Source organism: Rhipicephalus microplus, unplaced genomic scaffold (genome assembly GCF_043290135.1).
Source record: "Rhipicephalus microplus isolate Deutch F79 unplaced genomic scaffold, USDA_Rmic scaffold_12, whole genome shotgun sequence".
NCBI lineage: Eukaryota > Metazoa > Arthropoda > Arachnida > Ixodida > Ixodidae > Rhipicephalus > Rhipicephalus microplus.
The window spans coordinates 57,579,356-57,601,036 of record NW_027464585.1 but is presented as its reverse complement, the minus strand read 5'-3'; positions in this window follow the sequence as shown (position 1 = coordinate 57,601,036).

Genomic DNA, 21,681 nt, shown 5'->3' with positions numbered 1-21,681 from the left:
CAGTTTTTCACCAACTTATTGCAGTACAGAACGCTGTATCTCGCTAAATGACATTGTTCTTTAAGGTTTCACGATGCTTGCATGCGCTTTAACGAGAATATCACAATATAGCAGTTTCGCACTTGTAACGGTAAAACACGTCGTATTTGGCTTGTTCATGCCGTTTTGTGTGCATTCACAACATTTCACCTATCACAGTTTAATACTCGCAATAAAACAACACTATCTCGTTAGATGACGTCCTTTTTGGTGGTCTCACGACGCTACATAGCTTAAACTAACATAACTCAAGCTAATCTTCGCACTTCTATCTTTAGAAAACGTTTTACTCGCAATTTTACAATGTTTTCTACAAGATTACGACGGTTTCATGCGCTTTCACATTAGATATCGCAGTTCCCAACTTGTAAAGGTGAAAAACACTGCATCTCACTAAGTGACATTGTTTAATGCGGTTTTAGCGCGGTTCATATCTTGACCTAACCTAACCTAACCTAACCTAACCTAACCAAACCTAACCTAACATAACCTAACCTAACCTAACCTAACCAAACCTAACCTAACGTAACCTAACCTAACCTAACCTAACCTAACCTAACGACGTTTCCAAGCGCTTTCACATTAGATATCGCAGTTCCCGACTTGTAATGGTGAAAACACTGCATCTCACTAAGTGATTGTTTAATGCGGTTTTACGACGGTTCATATCTTAACCTAACCTAACATTCGTACTTGTATTGAAAAACGCTCTATTACACTGTTTCGTTCACAATTACGATATTTGCATAACCTCACAGTTTTTCACCAACTTATTGCAGTACAGAACACTGTATCTCGCTAAATGACATCGTTCTTTAAGGTTTCACGATGCTTGCATGCGCTTTAACGAGAATATCACATTATAGCAGTTTCGCACTTGTAACGGTACAACACGCAGTATCTGGCTTGTTCAAGCCGTTTTGTGTACTTTCACAACATTTCACCTATTGCAGTTTCGTACATGCAATAAAACAACACTATCTCGTTAGATGACGTCCTTTTTGGTGGTCTCACGACGCTACATAGCTTAAACTAACATAACTCAAGCTAATCTTCGCACTTCTATCTTTAGAAAACGTTTTACTCGCAATTTTACAATGTTTTCTACAAGATTACGACGGTTTCATGCGCTTTCACATTAGATATCGTAGTTCCCGACTTGTAATGTTGAAAAACACTACATCTCACTAAGTGACATTGTTTAATGCGGTTTTACGACGGTTGATATCTATACCTAACCTAACATTCGCACTTGTATCTAAATACGCTCAATTACACTGTTTCGTTCACAATTACGATATTTGCTTGACCTCACAGTTTCTCACCAACTTATTACAGTACAGAACGCTGTATCTCGCTAGATGACATCGTTCTTTAAGGTTTCACGATACTTGCATGCGCTTTAACGAGAATATCACAATAAAGCAGTTTCGCACTTGTAACGGCACAAGACGCAGTATCTGGCTAGTTCATGCCATTTTGTGTGCTTTCCCAATATTTCACCTATCGCAGTTTCGTACTCGCAATAAAACAACACTATCTCGTTAGATGACATCGTTTTTGGTGGTTTCACGACGCTACATAGCTCAAACTAACCGAACCTTCGCACTTCTATCGTTAGAAAACGTTTTATTCGCTACTTTACAATGTTTTCTACAAGATTACGACGGTTTCATGCGCTTTCACATTAGATATCGCAGTTTCCGACTTGTAATGATGGAAAACACAGCATCTCACTAAGTGACATTGTTTAATGCGGTTTTAGCGCGCTTCATATCTTAACCTAACCTAACATTCGCACTTGTACTAAAAACGCTCTATTACACTGTTTCGTTCACAATTAGGATATTTGCATAACCTCACAGTTTTTCACCAACTTATTGCAGTACAGAACGCTGTATCTCGCTAAATGACATCGTTCTTTAAGGTTTCACGATGCTTGCATGCGCTTTAACGAGAATATCACAACATAGCAGTTTCGCACTTGTAACTGTACAACACGCAGTATTTGGCTTGTTCATGCCGTTTTGTGTGCTTTCACAACATTTCACCTATCGCAGTTTCGTACTCGCAATAAAACAACACTATCTCGTCAAATGACGTTGTTTTTGGTAGTTGCACGACGCTACCTAGCTTAAACTAACATAACTCAACCTAACATAACCTTCGCACTTCTATCGTTAGAAAACGTTTTACTCGCTACTTTACATTGCTTTCTACAACATTATGACGGTTTCAAGCGCTTTCACATTAGATATCACAGTTCTCAACTTGTAAAGGTGAAAAACACTGCATCTCACTAAGTGACATTGTTTAATGCGGTTTTACGACGGTTCATACCTTAACCTAACGTAACCTAACCTAACCTTACCTAACCTAACCTAACCTAACCTAACCTAACCCAACCCAACCCAACCTAACCTAACCTAACCTAACCTAACCCAACCTAACCCAACCCAACCCAACCTAACCTAACCTAAGCTAACCTAACCTAAGCTAACCAAACCTAACCTAACCTAACTTACCCTAACCTAACGTAACCTAACCTTACCTGACCTAACCTAACCTAACTTAACCTAACCTAACCTAACATAACGTAACCTCACCTAACCTAACCTAACCTAACGTAACCTAACCTAACCTAACCCAACCTAACCCAACCCAACCCAACCCAACCCAACCCAACAACACCCAATCCAACCTAACCTAACCTTACCTAACCTAACCAAATTATCCTTACCTAACCTAACGTAACCTAACCTAACCTAACCTAACGTAACCTAACCTAACCTAACGTAACCTAACCTAACCTAACCTAACCCAACCTAACCTAACCTAACCTAACCTAACCTAACCCAACTCAACCCAACCTAACCTAATCTAACCTAACCTAACCTAACCTAACCAAACCTAACCTAACCTAACCTAACCTAACCTAACCTAACGACGGTTGCAAGCGCTTTCACATTAAATATCGCAGTTCCCCACTTTTAATGGTGAAAAACACTGCATCTCAGTAATTGACATTGTTTAATGCGGTTTTACGACGGTTCATATCTGAACCTAACCTAACATTCGCACTTGTATCTAAAAACGCTCTATTACACTGTTTTGTTCACAATTACGATATTTGCATAACCTCACAGTTTTTCACCAACTTATTGCAGTACAGAACGCTGTATCTCGCTAAATGACATTGTTCTTTAAGGTTTCACGATGCTTGCATGCGCTTTAACGAGAATATCACAATATAGCAGTTTCGCACTTGTAACGGTAGAACACGCAGTATTTGGCTTGTTCATGCCGTTTTGTGTGCTTTCACAACATTTCACCTATCGCAGTTTAATACTCGCTATAAAACAACACTATCTCGTTAGATGACGTCGTTTTTGGTAGTTTCACGACGCTACCTAGCTTAAACTAACCTAACCTAACCTAACCTTCGCACTTCTATTGTTAGAAAACGTTTTACTCGCCACTTTACAATGTTTTCTACAACATTACGACGGTTTCAAGCGCTTTCACATTAGATATCACAGTTCCCAACTTGTAAAGGTGAAAAACACTGCATCTCACTAAGTGACATTGTTTAATGCGGTTTTACGACGGTTGATATGTCAACCTAACCTAACATTCGCACTTGTATCTAAAGACGCTCAATTACACTGTTTCGTTCACAATTACGATATTTGCTTGACCTCACAGTTTCTCACCAACTTATTACAGTACAGAACGCTGTATCTCGCTAAATGACATCGTTCTTTAAGGTTTCACGATACTTGCATGCGCTTTACCGAGAATGTCACAACATAGCAGTTTCGCACTTGTAACGGTACAACACGCAGTATTTGGCTTGTTCATGCCGTTTCGTGTGCTTTCACAACATTTTACCTATCGCAGTTTCGTACTCGCAATAAAACAACACTAACTCGTTAGATGACGTCGTTTTTGGTGGTTTGACGACGCTACCTAGCTTAAACTAACATAACTCAACCTAACATAACCTTCGCACTTCTATCATTAGAAAACGTTTTACTCGCTACTTTACATTGCTTTCTACAACATTACGACGGTTTCAAGCGCTTTCACATTAGATATCGGAGTTCCTAACTTGTAAAGGTGAAAAACACTGCATCTCACTAAGTGACATTGTTTATTGCGGTTTTACGACGGTTCATACCTTAACCTAACGTAACCTAACCTAACCTAACCCAACCTAACCTAACATAACCTAACCTAACCTAACCTAACCTAACCAAACCTAACCTAACCTAACCTAACCTAACCTAACCTAACCTAACGCGTTTGCAAGCGCTTTCACATTAGATATCGCAGTTCCCAACTTGTAATGGTGAAAAACACTGCATCTCACTAAGTGACATTGTTTAATGCGGTTTTACGACGGTTCATATCTTAACCTAACCTAACATTCGTACTTGTATTGAAAAACGCTCTATTACACTGTTTCGTTCACATTTACGATATTTGCATAACCTCACAGTTTTTCACCAACTTATTGCAGTACAGAACGCTGTATCTCGCTAAATGACATTGTTCTTTAAGGTTTCACGATGCTTGCATGCGCTTTAACGAGAATATCACAATATAGCAGTTTCGCACTTGTAACGGTAGAACACGCAGTATTTGGCTTGTTCATGCCGTTTTGTGTGCATTCACAACATTTCACCTATCGCAGTTTAATACTCGCAATAAAACAACACTATCTCGTTAGATGACGTCGTTTTTGGTAGTTTCACGACGCTACCTAGCTTAAACTAACCTAACCTAACCTAACCTTCGCACTTCTATCGTTAGAAAACGTTTTACTCGCAACTTTACAATGTTTTCTACTAGATTACGACGGTTTCATGCGCTTTCACATTAGATATCGTAGTTCCCGACTTGTAATGTTGAAAAACACTACATCTCACTAAGTGACATTGTTTAATGCGGTTTTACGACGGTTGATATGTCAACCTAACCTAACATTCGCACTTGTATCTAAAGACGCTCAATTACACTGTTTCGTTCACAATTACGATATTTGCTTGACCTCACAGTTTCTCACCAACTTATTACAGTACAGAACGCTGTATCTCGCTAAATGACATCGTTCTTTAAGGTTTCACGATACTTGCATGCGCTTTACCGAGAATGTCACAACATAGCAGTTTCGCACTTGTAACGGTACAACACGCAGTATTTGGCTTGTTCATGCCGTGTTGTGTGCTTTCACAACATTTTACCTATCGCAGTTTCGTACTCGCATTAAAACAACACTATCTCGTTAGATGACGTCGTTTTTGGTGGTTTCACGACGCTACCTAGCTTAAACTAACATAACTCAACCTAACATAACCTTCGCACTTCTATCGTTAGAAAACGTTTTACTCGCTACTTTACATTGCTTTCTACAACATTACGACGGTTTCAAGCGCTTTCACATTAGATATCGCAGTTCCCAACTTGTAAAGGTGAAAAACACTGCATCTCACTAAGTGACATTGTTTAATGCGGTTTTAGCGCGGTTCATATCTTCACCTAACCTAACCTAACCTAACCTAACCTAACCCAACCTAACCTAACATAACATAACCTAACCTAACCTAACCTAACCAAACCTAACCTAACGTAACCTAACCTAACCTAACCTAACCTAACCTAACGACGTTTGCAAGCGCTTTCACATTAGATATCGCAGTTCCCGACTTGTAATGGTGAAAACACTGCATCTCACTAAGTGACATTGTTTAATGCGGTTTTACGACGGTTCATATCTTAACCTAACCTAACATTCGTACTTGTATTGAAAAACGCTCTATTACACTGTTTCGTTCACAATTACGATATTTGCATAACCTCACAGTTTTTCACCAACTTATTGCAGTACAGAACGCTGTATCTCGCTAAATGACATCGTTCTTTAAGGTTTCACGATGCTTGCATGCGCTTTAACGAGAATAACACATTATAGCAGTTTCGCACTTGGAACGGTACAACACGCAGTATCTGGCTTGTTCAAGCCGTTTTGTGTACTTTCACAACATTTCACCTATTGCAGTTTCGTACATGCAATAAAACAACACTATCTCGTTAGATGACGTCCTTTTTGGTGGTCTCACGACGCTACATAGCTTAAACTAACATAACTCAAGCTAACCTTCGCACTTCTATCGTTAGAAAACGTTTTACTCGCTACTTTACATTGCTTTCTACAACATTATGACGGTTTCAAGCGCTTTCACATTAGATATCACAGTTCTCAACTTGTAAAGGTGAAAAACACTGCATCTCACTAAGTGACATTGTTTAATGCGGTTTTACGACGGTTCATACCTTAACCTAACGTAACCTAACCTAACCTAACCTTACCTAACCTAACCTAACCTAACCTAACCCAACCCAACCCAACCTAACCTAACCTAACCTAACCTAACCCAACCTAACCCAACCCAACCCAACCTAACCTAACCTAAGCTAACCTAACCTAACCTAAGCTAACCTAACCTAACCTAAATTTACCTAACCTAACGTAACCTAACCTAACCTATTCTAACGTAACCTAACCTTACCTGACCTAACCTAACCTAACGTAACCTAACCTAACCTAACATAACCTAACGTAACCTAACCTAACCTAACCTAACGTAACCTAACCTAACCTAACCCAACCTAACCCAACCCAACCCAACCCAACAACACCCAACCCAACCTAACACGACCTAACCTAACCTTACCTAACCTAACCAAATTATCCTTACCTAACCTAACCTAACCTAACGTAACCTAACCTAACCTAACCTAACGTAACCTAACCTAACCTAACCTAACCCAACTTACCTAACCTAACCTAACCTAACCCAACTCAACCCAACCTAACCTAATCTAACCTAACCTAACCTAACCTAACCTAACGTAACCTAACCTAACCTAACCTAACCTAACCTAACCTAATGACGTTTGCAAGCGCTTTCACATTAGATATCGCAGTTCCCGACTTGTAATGGTGAAAAACACTGCATCTCACTAAGTGACATTGATTAATGCGGTTTTACGACGGTTCATATCTTAACCTAACCTAACATTCGCACTTGTATTAAAAAACGCTCTATTGCACTGTTTCGTTCACAATTAGGATATTTGCATAACCTCACAGTTTTTCACCAACTTATTGCAGTACAGAACGCTGTATCTCGCTAAATGACATTGTTCTTTAAGGTTTCACGATGCTTGCATGCGCTTTAACGAGAATATCACAATATAGCAGTTTCGCACTTGTAACGGTAGAACACGCAGTAATTGGCTTGTTCATGCCGTTTTGTGTGCTTTCACAACATTTCACCTATCGCAGTTTAATACTCGCTATAAAACAACACTATCTTGTTAGATGACGTCGTTTTCGGTAGTCTCACAACGCTACCTAGCTTAAACTAACCTAACCTAACCTAACCTTCGCACTTCTATCGTTAGAAAACGTTTTACTCGCCACTTTACAATGTTTTCTACAAGATTACGACGGTTTCATGCGCTTTCACATTAGATATCGTAGTTCCCGACTTGTAATGTTGAAAAACACTACATCTCACTAAGTGACATTGTTTAATGCGGTTTTACGACGGTTGATATGTCAACCTAACCTAACATTCGCACTTGTATCTAAAGACGCTCAATTACACTGTTTCGTTCACAATTACGATATTTGCTTGACCTCACAGTTTCTCACCAACTTATTACAGTACAGAACGCTGTATCTCGCTAAATGACATCGTTCTTTAAGGTTTCACGATACTTGCATGCGCTTTACCGAGAATGTCACAACATAGCAGTTTCGCACTTGTAACGGTACAACACGCAGTATTTGGCTTGTTCATGCCGTTTCGTGTGCTTTCACAACATTTTACCTATCGCAGTTTCGTACTCGCAATAAAACAACACTAACTCGTTAGATGACGTCGTTTTTGGTGGTTTGACGACGCTACCTAGCTTAAACTAACATAACTCAACCTAACATAACCTTCGCACTTCTATCATTAGAAAACGTTTTACTCGCTACTTTACATTGCTTTCTACAACATTACGACGGTTTCAAGCGCTTTCACATTAGATATCGCAGTTCCCAACTTGTAAAGGTGAAAAACACTGCATCTCACTAAGTGACATTGTTTATTGCGGTTTTACGACGGTTCATACCTTAACCTAACGTAACCTAACCTAACCTAACCCAACCTAACCTAACATAACCTAACCTAACCTAACCTAACCAAACCTAACCTAACCTAACCTAACCTAACCTAACCTAACCTAACCTAACCTAACGCGTTTGCAAGCGCTTTCACATTAGATATCGCAGTTCCCAACTTGTAATGGTGAAAAACACTGCATCTCACTAAGTGACATTGTTTAATGCGGTTTTACGACGGTTCATATCTTAACCTAACCTAACATTCGTACTTGTATTGAAAAACGCTCTATTACACTGTTTCGTTCACATTTACGATATTTGCATAACCTCACAGTTTTTCACCAACTTATTGCAGTACAGAACGCTGTATCTCGCTAAATGACATTGTTCTTTAAGGTTTCACGATGCTTGCATGCGCTTTAACGAGAATATCACAATATAGCAGTTTCGCACTTGTAACGGTAGAACACGCAGTATTTGGCTTGTTCATGCCGTTTTGTGTGCATTCACAACATTTCACCTATCGCAGTTTAATACTCGCAATAAAACAACACTATCTCGTTAGATGACGTCGTTTTTGGTAGTTTCACGACGCTACCTAGCTTAAACTAACCTAACCTAACCTAACCTTCGCACTTCTATCGTTAGAAAACGTTTTACTCGCAACTTTACAATGTTTTCTACTAGATTACGACGGTTTCATGCGCTTCCACATTAGATATCGTAGTTCCCGACTTGTAATGTTGAAAAACACTACATCTCACTAAGTGACATTGTTTAATGCGGTTTTACGACGGTTGATATGTCAACCTAACCTAACATTCGCACTTGTATCTAAAGACGCTCAATTACACTGTTTCGTTCACAATTACGATATTTGCTTGACCTCACAGTTTCTCACCAACTTATTACAGTACAGAACGCTGTATCTCGCTAAATGACATCGTTCTTTAAGGTTTCACGATACTTGCATGCGCTTTAACGAGAATATCACAATAAAGCAGTTTCGCACTTGTAACGGCACAAGACGCAGTATCTGGCTAGTTCATGCCATTTTGTGTGCTTTCCCAATATTTCACCTATCGCAGTTTCGTACTCGCAATAAAACAACACTATCTCGTTAGATAACATCGTTTTTGGTGGTTTCACGACGCTACCTAGCTCAAACTAACCGAACCTTCGCACTTCTATCGTTAGAAAACGTTTTATTCGCTACTTTACAATGTTTTCTACAAGATTACGACGGTTTCATGCGCTTTCACATTAGATATCGCAGTTCCCGACTTGTAACGGTGGAAAACACAGCATCTCACTAAGTGACATTGTTTAATGCGGTTTTAGCGCGGTTCATATCTTAACCTAACCTTACCTTACCTAACCCAACCTAACCAAACCTTACCTAACATACCCTAACCTAACCTAACCTAACCTAACCAAACCTAACCTAACCTAACCTAACGTAACCTAACCTAACCTAACCTAACCTAACCTAACCAAACTTAACCTAACCTAACGACGTTTGCAAGCGCTTTCACATTAGATATCGCAGTTCCCGACTTGTAATGGTGAAAAACACTGCATCTCACTAAGTGACATTGTTTAATGCGGTTTTACGACGGTTCATATCTTAACCTAACCTAACATTCGCACTTGTATCTAAATACGCTCAATTACACTGTTTCGTTCACAATTACGATATTTGCTTGACCTCACAGTTTCTCACCAACTTATTACAGTACAGAACGCTGTATCTCGCTAAATGACATCGTTCTTTAAGGTTTCACGATACTTGCATGCGCTTTAACTAGAATATCACAATAAAGCAGTTTCGCACTTGTAACGGCACAAGACGCAGTATCTGGCTAGTTCATGCCATTTTGTGTGCTTTCCCAATATTTCATCTATCGCAGTTTCGTACTCGCAATAAAACAACACTATCTCGTTAGATGATGTTGTTTTTGGTAGTTTCACGACGCTACCTAGCTTAACCATAACTCAACCTAACATAACCTTCGCACTTCTATCGTTAGAAAACGTTTTACTCGCTACTTTATTTGCTTTCTACAACATTATGACGGTTTCAAGCGCTTTCATATTAGATATCACAGTTCCCAACTTGTAAAGGTGAAAAACACTGCATCTCACTAAGTGACATTGTTTAATGCGGTTTTACGACGGTTCATACCTTAACCTAACGTAACCTAACCTAACCTTACCTAACCTAACCTAACCTAACCCAACCCAACCCAACCTAACCTAACCTAACCTAAACTAACCTAACCCAACCTAACCTAACCTAACCTAACCTAACCCAACCTAACCCAACCCAACCCAACCCAACCTGACCTAACCTAAGCTAACCTAACCTAAGCTAACCAAACCTAACCTAACCTAACTTAACCTAACCTAATGTAACCTAACCTAACCTAACCTATTCTAACGTAACCTAACCTTACCTGACCTAACCTAACCTAACGTAACCTAACCTAACCTAACATAACCTAACGTAACCTAACGTAACCTAACCTAACCTAACGTAACGTAACCTAACCTAACACAACCTAACCCAACCCAACCCAACAACACCCAACCCAACCTAACCTAACCTACCCTAACCTTACCTAACCTAACCAAATTATCCTTACCTAACCTAACCTAACCTAACGTAACCTAACCTAACCTAACGTAACCTAACCTAACCTAACCTAACCTAACCCAACTCAACCCAACCTAACCTAATCTAACCTAACCTAACCTAAACTAACCTAACCAAACCTAACCTAACCTAACCTAACCTAACCTAACGACAGTTGCAAGCGCTTTCACATTAGATATCGCAGTTCCCCACTTTTAATGGTGAAAAACACTGCATCTCACTAATTGACATTGTTTATTACGGTTTTACGACGGTTCATATCTTAACCTAACCTAACACTCGCACTTGTATCTAAGAACGCTCTATTACACTGTTTTGTTCACAATTACGATATTTGCATAACCTCACAGTTTTTCACCAACTTATTGCAGTACAGAACGCTGTATCTCGCTAAATGACATTGTTCTTTCAGGTTTCACGATGCTTGCATGCGCTTTAACGAGAATATCACAATATAGCAGTTTCGCACTTGTAACGGTAGAACACGCAGTATTTGGCTTGTTCATGCCACTTTGTGTGCTTTCACAACATTTCACCTATCGCAGTTTAATACTCGCTATAAAACAACACTATCTCCTTAGATGACGTCGTTTTTGGTAGTTTCACGACGCTACCTAGCTTAAACTAACCTAACCTAACCTAACCTTCGCACTTCTATCGTTAGAAAACGTTTTACTCGCCACTTTACAATGTTTTCTACAAGATTACGACGGTTTCATGCGCTTTCACATTAGATAACGTAGTTCCCGACTTGTAATGTTGAAAAACACTACATCTCACTAAGTGACATTGTTTAATGCGGTTTACGACGGTTGATATGTCAACCTAACCTAACATTCGCACTTGTATCTAAAGACGCTCAATTACACTGTTTCGTTCACAATTACGATATTTGCTTGACCTCACAGTTTCTCACCAACTTATTACAGTACAGAACGCTGTATCTCGCTAAATGACATCGTTCTTTAAGGTTTCACGATACTTGCATGCGCTTTACCGAGAATGTCACAACATAGCAGTTTCGCACTTGTAACGGTACAACACGCAGTATTTGGCTTGTTCATGCCATTTTGTGTGCTTTCACAACATTTTACCTATCGCAGTTTCGTACTCGCAATAAAACAACACTATCTCGTTAGATGACGTCGTTCTTGGTGGTTTCACGACGCTACCTAGCTTAAACTAACATAACTCAACCTAACATAACCTTCGCACTTCTATCGTTAGAAAACGTTTTACTCGCTACTTTACATTGCTTTCTACAACATTACGACGGTTTCAAGCGCTTTCACATTAAATATCGCAGTTCCCAACATGTAAAGGTGAAAAACACTGCATCTCACTAAGTGACATTGTTTATTGCGGTTTTACGACGGTTCATACCTTAACCTAACGTAACCTAACCTAACCTAACCCAACCTAACCTAACATAACCTAACCTAACCTAACCAAACCTAACCTAACGTAACCTAACCTAACCTAACCTAACCTAACCTAACGACGTTTGCAAGCGCTTTCACATTAGATATCGCAGTTCCCGACTTGTAATGGTGAAAAACAATGCATCTCATTAAGTGACATTGTTTAATGCGGTTTTACGACGGTTCATATCTTAACCTAACCTAACATTCGTACTTGTATTGAAAAACGCTCTATTACACTGTTTCGTTCACAATTACGATATTTGCATAACCTCACAGTTTTTCACCAACTTATTGCAGTACAGAACGCTGTATCTCGCTAAATGACATTGTTCTTTAAGGTTTCACGATGCTTGCATGCGCTTTACCGAGAATGTCACAACATAGCACTTTCGCACTTGTAACGGTACAACACGCAGTATTTGGCTTGTTCATGCCGTTTTGTGTGCTTTCAAGACATTTTACCAATCGCAGTTTCGTACTCGCATTAAAACAACACTATCTCGTTAGATGACGTCGTTTTTGGTGGTTTCACGACGCTACCTAGCTTAAACTAACATAACTCAACCTAACATAACCTTCGCACTTCTATCGTTAGAAAACGTTTTACTCGCTACTTTACATTGCTTTCTACAACATTACGACGGTTTCAAGCGCTTTCACATTAGATATCGCAGTTCCCAACTTGTAAAGGTGAAAAACACTGCATCTCACTAAGTGACATTGTTTAATGCGGTTTTAGCGCGGTTCATATCTTAACCTAACCTAACCTAACCTAACCTAACCTAACCCAACCTAACCTAACATAACCTAACCTAACCTAACCTAACCAAACCTAACCTAACGTAACCTAACCTAACCTAACCTAACCTAACCTAACGACGTTTCCAAGCGCTTTCACATTAGATATCGCAGTTCCCAACTTGTAAAGGTGAAAAACACTGCATCTCACTAAGTGACATTGTTTATTGCGGTTTTACGACAGTTCATACCTTAACCTAACCTAACATTCGTACTTGTATTGAAAAACGCTCTATTACACTGTTTCGTTCACAATTACGATATTTGCTTAACCTCACAGTTTTTCACCAACTTATTGCAGTACAGAACGCTGTATCTCGCTAAATGACATTGTTCTTTAAGGTTTCACGATGATTGCATGCGCTTTAACGAGAATATCACAATATAGCAGTTTCGCACTTGTAACGGTAGAACACGCCGTATTTGGCTTGTTCATGCCGTTTTGTGTGCATTCACAACATTTCACCTATCGCAGTTTAATACTCGCAATAAAACAACACTATCTCGTTAGATGACGTCGTTTTTGGTAGTTTCACGACGCTACCTAGCCTAAACTAACCTAACCTAACCTAACCTTCGCACTTCTATCGTTAGAAAACGTTTTACTCGCAACTTTACAATGTTTTCTACAAGATTACGACGGTTTCATGCGCTTTCACATTAGATATCGTAGTTCCCGACTTGTAATGTTGAAAAACACTACATCTCACTAAGTGACATTGTTTAATGCGGTTTTACGACGGTATATATGTCAACCTAACCTAACACTCGCACTTGTATCTAAAGACGCTCAATTACACTGTTTCGTTCACAATTACGATATTTGCTTGACCTCACAGTTTCTCACCAACTTATTACAGTACAGAACGCTGTATCTCGCTAAATGACATCGTTCTTTAAGGTGTCACGATACTTGCATGCGCTTTAACGAGAATATCACAATCAAGCAGCTTCGCACTTGTAACGGCACAAGACGCAGTATCTGGCTAGTTCATGCCATTTTGTGTGCTTTCCCAATATTTCACCTATCGCAGTTTCGTACTCGCAATAAAACAACACTATCTCGTTTGATGACATCGTTTTTGGTGGTTTCACGACGCTACCTAGCTCAAAGTAACCGATCCTTCGCACTTCTATCGTTAGAAAACGTTTTATTCGCTACTTTACAATGTTTTCTACAAGATTACGACGGTTTCATGCGCTTTCACATTAGATATCGCAGTTCCTGACTTGTAATGGTGAAAAACACAGCATCTCACTAAGTGACATTGTTTAATGCGGTTTTCGCGCGGTTCATATCTTAACCTAACCTTACCTTACCTAAACCAACCTAACCTAACCTAACCTAACCAAACCTTACCTAACATACCCTAACCTAACCTAACCTAACCAAACCTAACCTAACCTAACCTAACCTAACCTAACGTAACCTAACCTAACGTAACCTAACCTAACCTAACCTAACGACGTTTGCAAGCGCTTTCACAATAGATATCGCAGTTCCCCACTTGTAATGCTGAAAAACACTGCATCTCACTAAGTGACATTGTTTAATGCGGTTTTACGACGGTTCATATCTTAACCTAACCTAACATTCGTACTTGTATTGAAAAACGCTCTATTACACTGTTTCGTTCACAATTACGATATTTGCATAACCTCACAGTTTTTCACCAACTTATTGCAGTACAGAACGCTGTATCTCGCTAAATGACATCGTTCTTTAAGGTTTCACGATGCTTGCATGCGCTTTAACGAGAATATCACAACATAGCAGTTTCGCACTTGTAACGGTACAACACGCAGTATTTGGCTTGTTCATGCCGTTTTGTGTGCTTTCACAACATTTCACCTATCGCAGTTTCGTACTCGCAATAAAACAACACTATCTCGTTAGATGACGTTGTTTTTGGTAGTTTCGCGACGCTACCTAGCTTAAACTAACATAACTCAAACTAACATGACCTTCGCACTTCTATCGTTAGAAAACGTTTTACTCGCTACTTTACATTGCTTTCTACAACATTACGACGGTTTCAAGCGCTTTCACATTAGATATCGCAGTTCCAAACTTGTAAAGGTGAAAAACACTGCATCTCACTAAGTGACATTGTTTATTGCGGTTTTACGACGGTTCATACCTTAACCTAACGTAACCTAACCTAACCTAACCCAACCTAACCTAACATAACCTAACCTAACCTAACATAACCAAACCTAACCTAACGTAACCTAACCTAACCTAACCTAACCTAACGACGTTTGCAAGCGCTTTCACATTAGATATCGCAGTTCCCGACTTGTAATGGTGAAAAACACTGCATCTCACTAAGTGACATTGTTTAATGCGGTTTTACGACGGTTCATATCTTAACCTAACCTAACATTCGTACTTGTATTGAAAAACGCTCTATTACACTGTTTCGTTCACAATTACGATATTTGCATAACCTCACAGTTTTTCACCAACTTATTGCAGTACAGAACGCTGTATCTCGCTAAATGACATTGTTCTTTAAGGTTTTACGATGCTTGCATGCGCTTTAACGAGAATATCACAATATAGCAGTTTCGCACTTGTAACGGTAGAACACGCAGTATCTGGCTTGTTCAAGCCGTTTTGTGTACTTTCACAACATTTCACTTATTGCAGTTTCGTACATGCAATAAAACAACACTATCTCGTTAGATGACGTCCTTTTTGGTGGTCTCACGACGCTACATAGCTTAAACTAACATAACTCAAGCTAACCTTCGCACTTCTATCTTTAGAAAACGTTTTACTCGCAATTTTACAATGTTTTCTACAAGATTACGACGGTTTCATGCGCTTTCACATTAGATATCGTAGTTCCCGACTTGTAATGTTGAAAAACACTACATCTCACTAAGTGACATTGTTTAATGCGGTTTTACGACGATTGATATCTCAACCTAACCTAACATTCGCACTTGTATCTAAATACGCTCAATTACACTGTTTCGTTCACAATTACGATATTTGCTTGACCTCACAGTTTCTCACCAATTTATTACAGTACAGAACGCTGTATCTCGCTAAATGACATCGTTCTTTAAGGTTTCACGATACTTGCATGCGCTTTAACGAGAATATCACAATAAAGCAGTTTCCCACTTGTAACGGCACAAGACGCAGTATCTGGCTAGTTCATGCCATTTTGTGTGCTTTCCCAATATTTCACCTATCGCAGTTTCGTACTCGCAATAAAACAACACTATCTCGTTAGATGACGTTGTTTTTGGTAGTTTCACGACGCTACCTAGCTTAAACTAACATAACTCAACCTAACATAACCTTCGCACTTCTATCGTTAGAAAACGTTTTACTCGCTACTTTACATTGCTTTCTACAACATTATGACGGTTTCAAGCGCTTTCACATTAGATATCACAGTTCCCAACTTGTAAAGGTGAAAAACACTGCATCTCACTAAGTGACATTGTTTAATGCGGTTTTACGACGGTTCATACCTTAACCTAACGTAACATAACCTAACCTAACCTAACCTTACCTAACCTAACCTAACCTCATCATCATCATCATCAGCCTGACTACGTCCACTGCAGGACAAAGGCCTCTCCCATGTTCCGCCAGTTAACCCGGTCCTGTGCTTGCTGCTGCCAATTTATACCCGCAAACTTCTTAATCTCATCTGCCCACCTAACCTTCTGTCTCCCTCTAGCCCGCTTCCCTTTTCTGGGAATCCAGTCAGTTACCCTTAGTGACCAGCGGTTATCCTGTCTACGCGCTACATGCCCTGCCCATGTCCATTTCTTCATCTTGATTTCAGCTATGATATCCTTAACCCCCGTTTGTTCCCTTATCCACTCTGCTCTCTTCTTGTCTCTTAAGGTTACACCTACCATTTTTCTTTCCATTGCTCGCTGCGTCGTCCTCAATTTAAGCTGAACCCTCTTTGTAAGTCTCCAGGTTTCTGCTCCGTAGCTAAGTACCGGCAAGATACAACTGTTATATACCTTCCTCTTGAGGGATAGTGGCAATCTACCTGTCATAATTTGAGAGTGCTTGCCGAATGTGCTCCACCCCATTCTTATTCTTCTAGTTACTTCAATCTCGTGGTTCGGCTCTGCGGTTATTACCTGCCCTAAGTAGACATAGTCTTTTACAACTTCAAGTGCACTATTACCTATCTCGAAGCGCTGCTCCTTGCCGAGGTTGTTGTACATTACTTTCGTTTTCTGCAGATTAATTTTAAGACCCACCTTTCTGCTCTCCTTGTCTAACTCCGTAATCATGAGTTGCAATTCGTCCCCCGAGTTACTCAGCAATGCAATGTCATCGGCGAAGCGCAGGTTACTAAGGTATTCTCCATTGACTCTTATCCCTAACTGCTCCCATTCTAGGCTTCTGAAAACCTCGTGTAAGCACGCGGTAAATAGCATTGGGGAAATTGTGTCCCCCTGCCTTACACCCTTCTTGATTGGTATTCTGTTGCTTTCTTTATGAAGAACTATGGTAGCAGTTGATCCCCTGTAGATTTCTTCCAGAATGTTTATATATACTTCATCTACGCCCTGATTCCGCAGTGTTTGCATGACGGCTGATATTTCTACTGAATCAAACGCCTTCTCGTAATCTATGAAGGCTATGTATAGTGGTTGGTTATACTCTGAGCATTTCTCTATTACCTGATTGATAGTATGGATGTGGTCAATTGTTGAGTAGCCTGTTCGAAATCCTGCTTGTTCCTTTGGTTGATTTAATTCTAATGTTTTCTTTACTCTGTTAGCAATTACCTTTGTAAATAGCTTGTATACTACAGAGAGCAAGCTGATCGGCCTGTAATTCTTCAAGTCCTTGTCATCTCCTTTCTTATGTATTTAGATGATGTTAGCCTTTTTCCAAGACTCTGGTACTCTTCCCGTCAGGAGACACCTCGTAAACAGGGTGGCTAGTTTTTCTAACACAATCTGTCCTCCATCTTTCAGCAAATCTGATGTTACCTGATCCTCACCAGCAGCTTTGCCCCTTTGCATGCTCTCCAAAGCTTTTCTGACTTCTTCTATCATTACTGGTGGGGTGTAATCTGGGTTACTGCTAGTTCTTATAGTATTAAGGTCGTGGTTGTCTCGGCTACTGTACAGATCTTTGTAAAACTCCTCCGCTATTTTAACTATCCTATCCATATTGGTAGTTATTTTGCCTTCTTTGTCCCTTAGTGCATACATCCGACTTTTGCCTATCCCAAGTTTCCTCTTCAATGCTTTGACACTTCCTCCGTTTTTCAGAGCGTGTTCAATTCTCTCCATGTTATACCTTCTTACATCGCATACCTTACGTCTATTAATCAACTTCGAAAGCTCTGCCAGTTCTATTTTGTCTGTTGTACTTGACACTTTCATGATTTGACGCTTCTTAATTAGGTTCTTCGTTTCTTGGGAAAGCTTGCCAGTGTCCTGTCTAACTACCCGGCCTCCAACTTCCACTGCACACTCCGTAATGATACTCGTCAGATTATCATTCATTGTATCTACGCTAAGGTTGGTGCAGAGGGTGCTAAGAATCTCTGGATCCGGACAGGCCGCCATTGGAACCTGAACTTGGCAACGTTTAACGCTAGAACCTTATCTAGTGAGGGAAGTCTAGCTGTACTATTCGAGGAGCTAGAGGGTGTTAAATGGGATATAATAGGGCTCAGTGAGGTTAGGAGGACAGATGAGGCCTATACGGTGCTACAGAATGGGCACGTCCTTTGCTACAGGGGCTTGGTTGACAGAAGAGAACTGGGAGTGGGGTTCCTAAGTCACAGAAACATAGCTGGCAACATAGAGGAATACTATAGCATTAATGAAAGGGTGGCAGGTATCGTAATTAAACTGAATAAAAGATACAAAATGAAGGTAGTACAGGCTTACGCGCATACATCCAGCCATGATGACGCTTCAGTTGAAAGCTTCTATGAAGACGTGGAATCAGCAATGAGTAAGGTAAATACACAGTATACTATGGTGATGGGCGACTTTAATGCAAAGGTAGGGAAGAAGCAGGCTGGAGACCAGGCAGTAGGAGATTATGGCATCGGTACTAGAATCGCCAGAGGAGAGCTACTAGTAGAATTCGCAGAACGCAATAATTTACGGATTTTGAATACCTTCTACCGAAAACGAGAAAACCGCAAGTGGACATGGAGGAGCCCTAATGGCGAAAATAAGAACGAAATAGACTTTATAATGAGTGCACACCCTGGAATCGTTAAGGATGTGGAAGTGATTGGCAAGGTACGATGCAGTGACCATAGAATGGTACGGTCTCGAATTCGCCTAGACTTGAAGAAGGAACGACAGAAACTGATACGCAAGAAGCCAATCAATCAGCTAGCACTGAGAGGGAAAGTACAGGAATTCAGAGTGTCGCTGCAGAACAGGTATTCGGCTCTTAGTGAGGAAACCTAACCTAACCTAACCCAACCCAACCCAACCTAACCTAACCTAACCTAACCTAAACTAACCTAACCCAACCTAACCTAACCTAACCTAACCTAACCCAACCTAACCCAACCCAACCCAACCTGACCTAACCTAAGCTAACCTAACCTAAGCTAACCAAACCTAACCTAACCTAACTTAACCTAACCTAACGTAACCTAACCTAACCTAACCTATTCTAATGTAACCTAACCTTACCTGACCTAACCTAACCTAACGTAACCTAACCTAACCTAACATAACCTAACGTAACCTAACGTAACCTAACCTAACCTAACCTAACGTAACGTAACCTAACCTAACACAACCTAACCCAACCCAACCCAACCCAACCCAACAACACCCAACCCAACCTAACCTAACCTAACCAAATTATCCTTACCTAACCTAACCTAACCTAACGTAACCTAACCTAGCCTAACCTAACCTAACCTAACCTAACGTAACCTAACCTAACCTAACCTAACCTAACCCAACTCAAACCAACCTAACCTAATCTAACCTAACCTAACCTAAACTAACCTAACCAAACCTAACCTAACCTAACCTAACCTAACGACAGTTGCAAGCGCTTTCACATTAGCTATCGCAGTTCCCCACTTTTAATTGTGAAAAACACTGCATCTCACTAATTGACATTGTTTAATACGGTTTTACGACGGTTCATATCTTAACCTAACCTAACATTCGCATTTGTATCTAAGAACGCTCTATATTACACTGTTTTGTTCACAATTACGATTTTTGCATAACCTCACAGTTTTTCAACAACTTATTGCAGTACAGAACGCTGTATCTCGCTAAATGACATTGTTCTTTAAGGTTTCACGATGCTTGCATGCGCTTTAACGAGAATATCACAATATAGCAGTTTCGCACTTGTAACGGTAGAACACGCAGTATTTGGCTTGTTCATGCCGTTTTGTGTGCTTTCACAACATTTCACCTATCGCAGTTTAATACTCGCTATAAAACAACACTATCTCCTTAGATGACGTCGTTTTTTGGTAGTTTCACGACGCTACCTAGCTTAAACTAACCTAACCTAACCTAACCTTCGCACTTCTATCGTTAGAAAACGTTTTACTCGCCACTTTACAATGTTTTCTACAAGATTACGACGGTTTCAAGCGCTTTCACATAAGATATCGCAGTTCCCAACTTGTAAAGGTGAAAAACACTGCATCTCACTAAGTGACATTGTTTATTGCGGTTTTACGACGGTTCATACCTTAACCTAACGTAACCTAACCTAACCTAACCCAACCTAACCTAACATAACCGAACCTAACCTAACCTAACCTAACCAAACCTAACCTAACGTAACGTAACCTAACCTAACCTAACCTAACCTAACGACGTTTGCAAGCGCTTTCACATTAGATATCGCAGTTCCCGACTTGTAATGGTGAAAAACACTGCATCTCTCTAAGTGACATTGTTTAATGCGGTTTTACGACGGTTCATATCTTAACCTAACCTAACATTCGTACTTGTATTGAAAAACGCTATATTACACTGTTTCGTTCACAATTACGATATTTGCATAACCTCACAGTTTTTCACCAACTTATTGCAGTACAGAACGCTGTATCTCGCTAAATGACATTGTTCTTTAAGGTTTCACGATGCTTGCATGCGCTTTACCGAGAATGTCACAACATAGCAGTTTCGCACTTGTAACGGTACAACACGCAGTATTTGGCTTGTTCATGCCATTTTGTGTGCTTTCACAACATTTCACCTATCGCAGTTTAATACTCGCAATAAAACAACACTATCTCGTTAGATGACGTCCTTTTTGGTGGTCTCACGACGCTACATAGCTTAAACTAACATAACTCAAGCTAACCTTCGCACTTCTATCTTTAAAAAACATTTTACTCGCAATTTTACAATGTTTTCTACAAGATTACGACGGTTTCATGCGCTTTCACATTAGATATCGCAGTTCCCGACTTCTAATGTTGAAAAACACTACATCTCACTAAGTGACATTGTTTAATGTGGTTTTACGACGGTTGATATCTCAACCTAACCTAACATTCGCACTTGTATCTAAATACGCTCAATTACACTGTTTCGTTCACAATTACGATATTTGCTTGACCTCA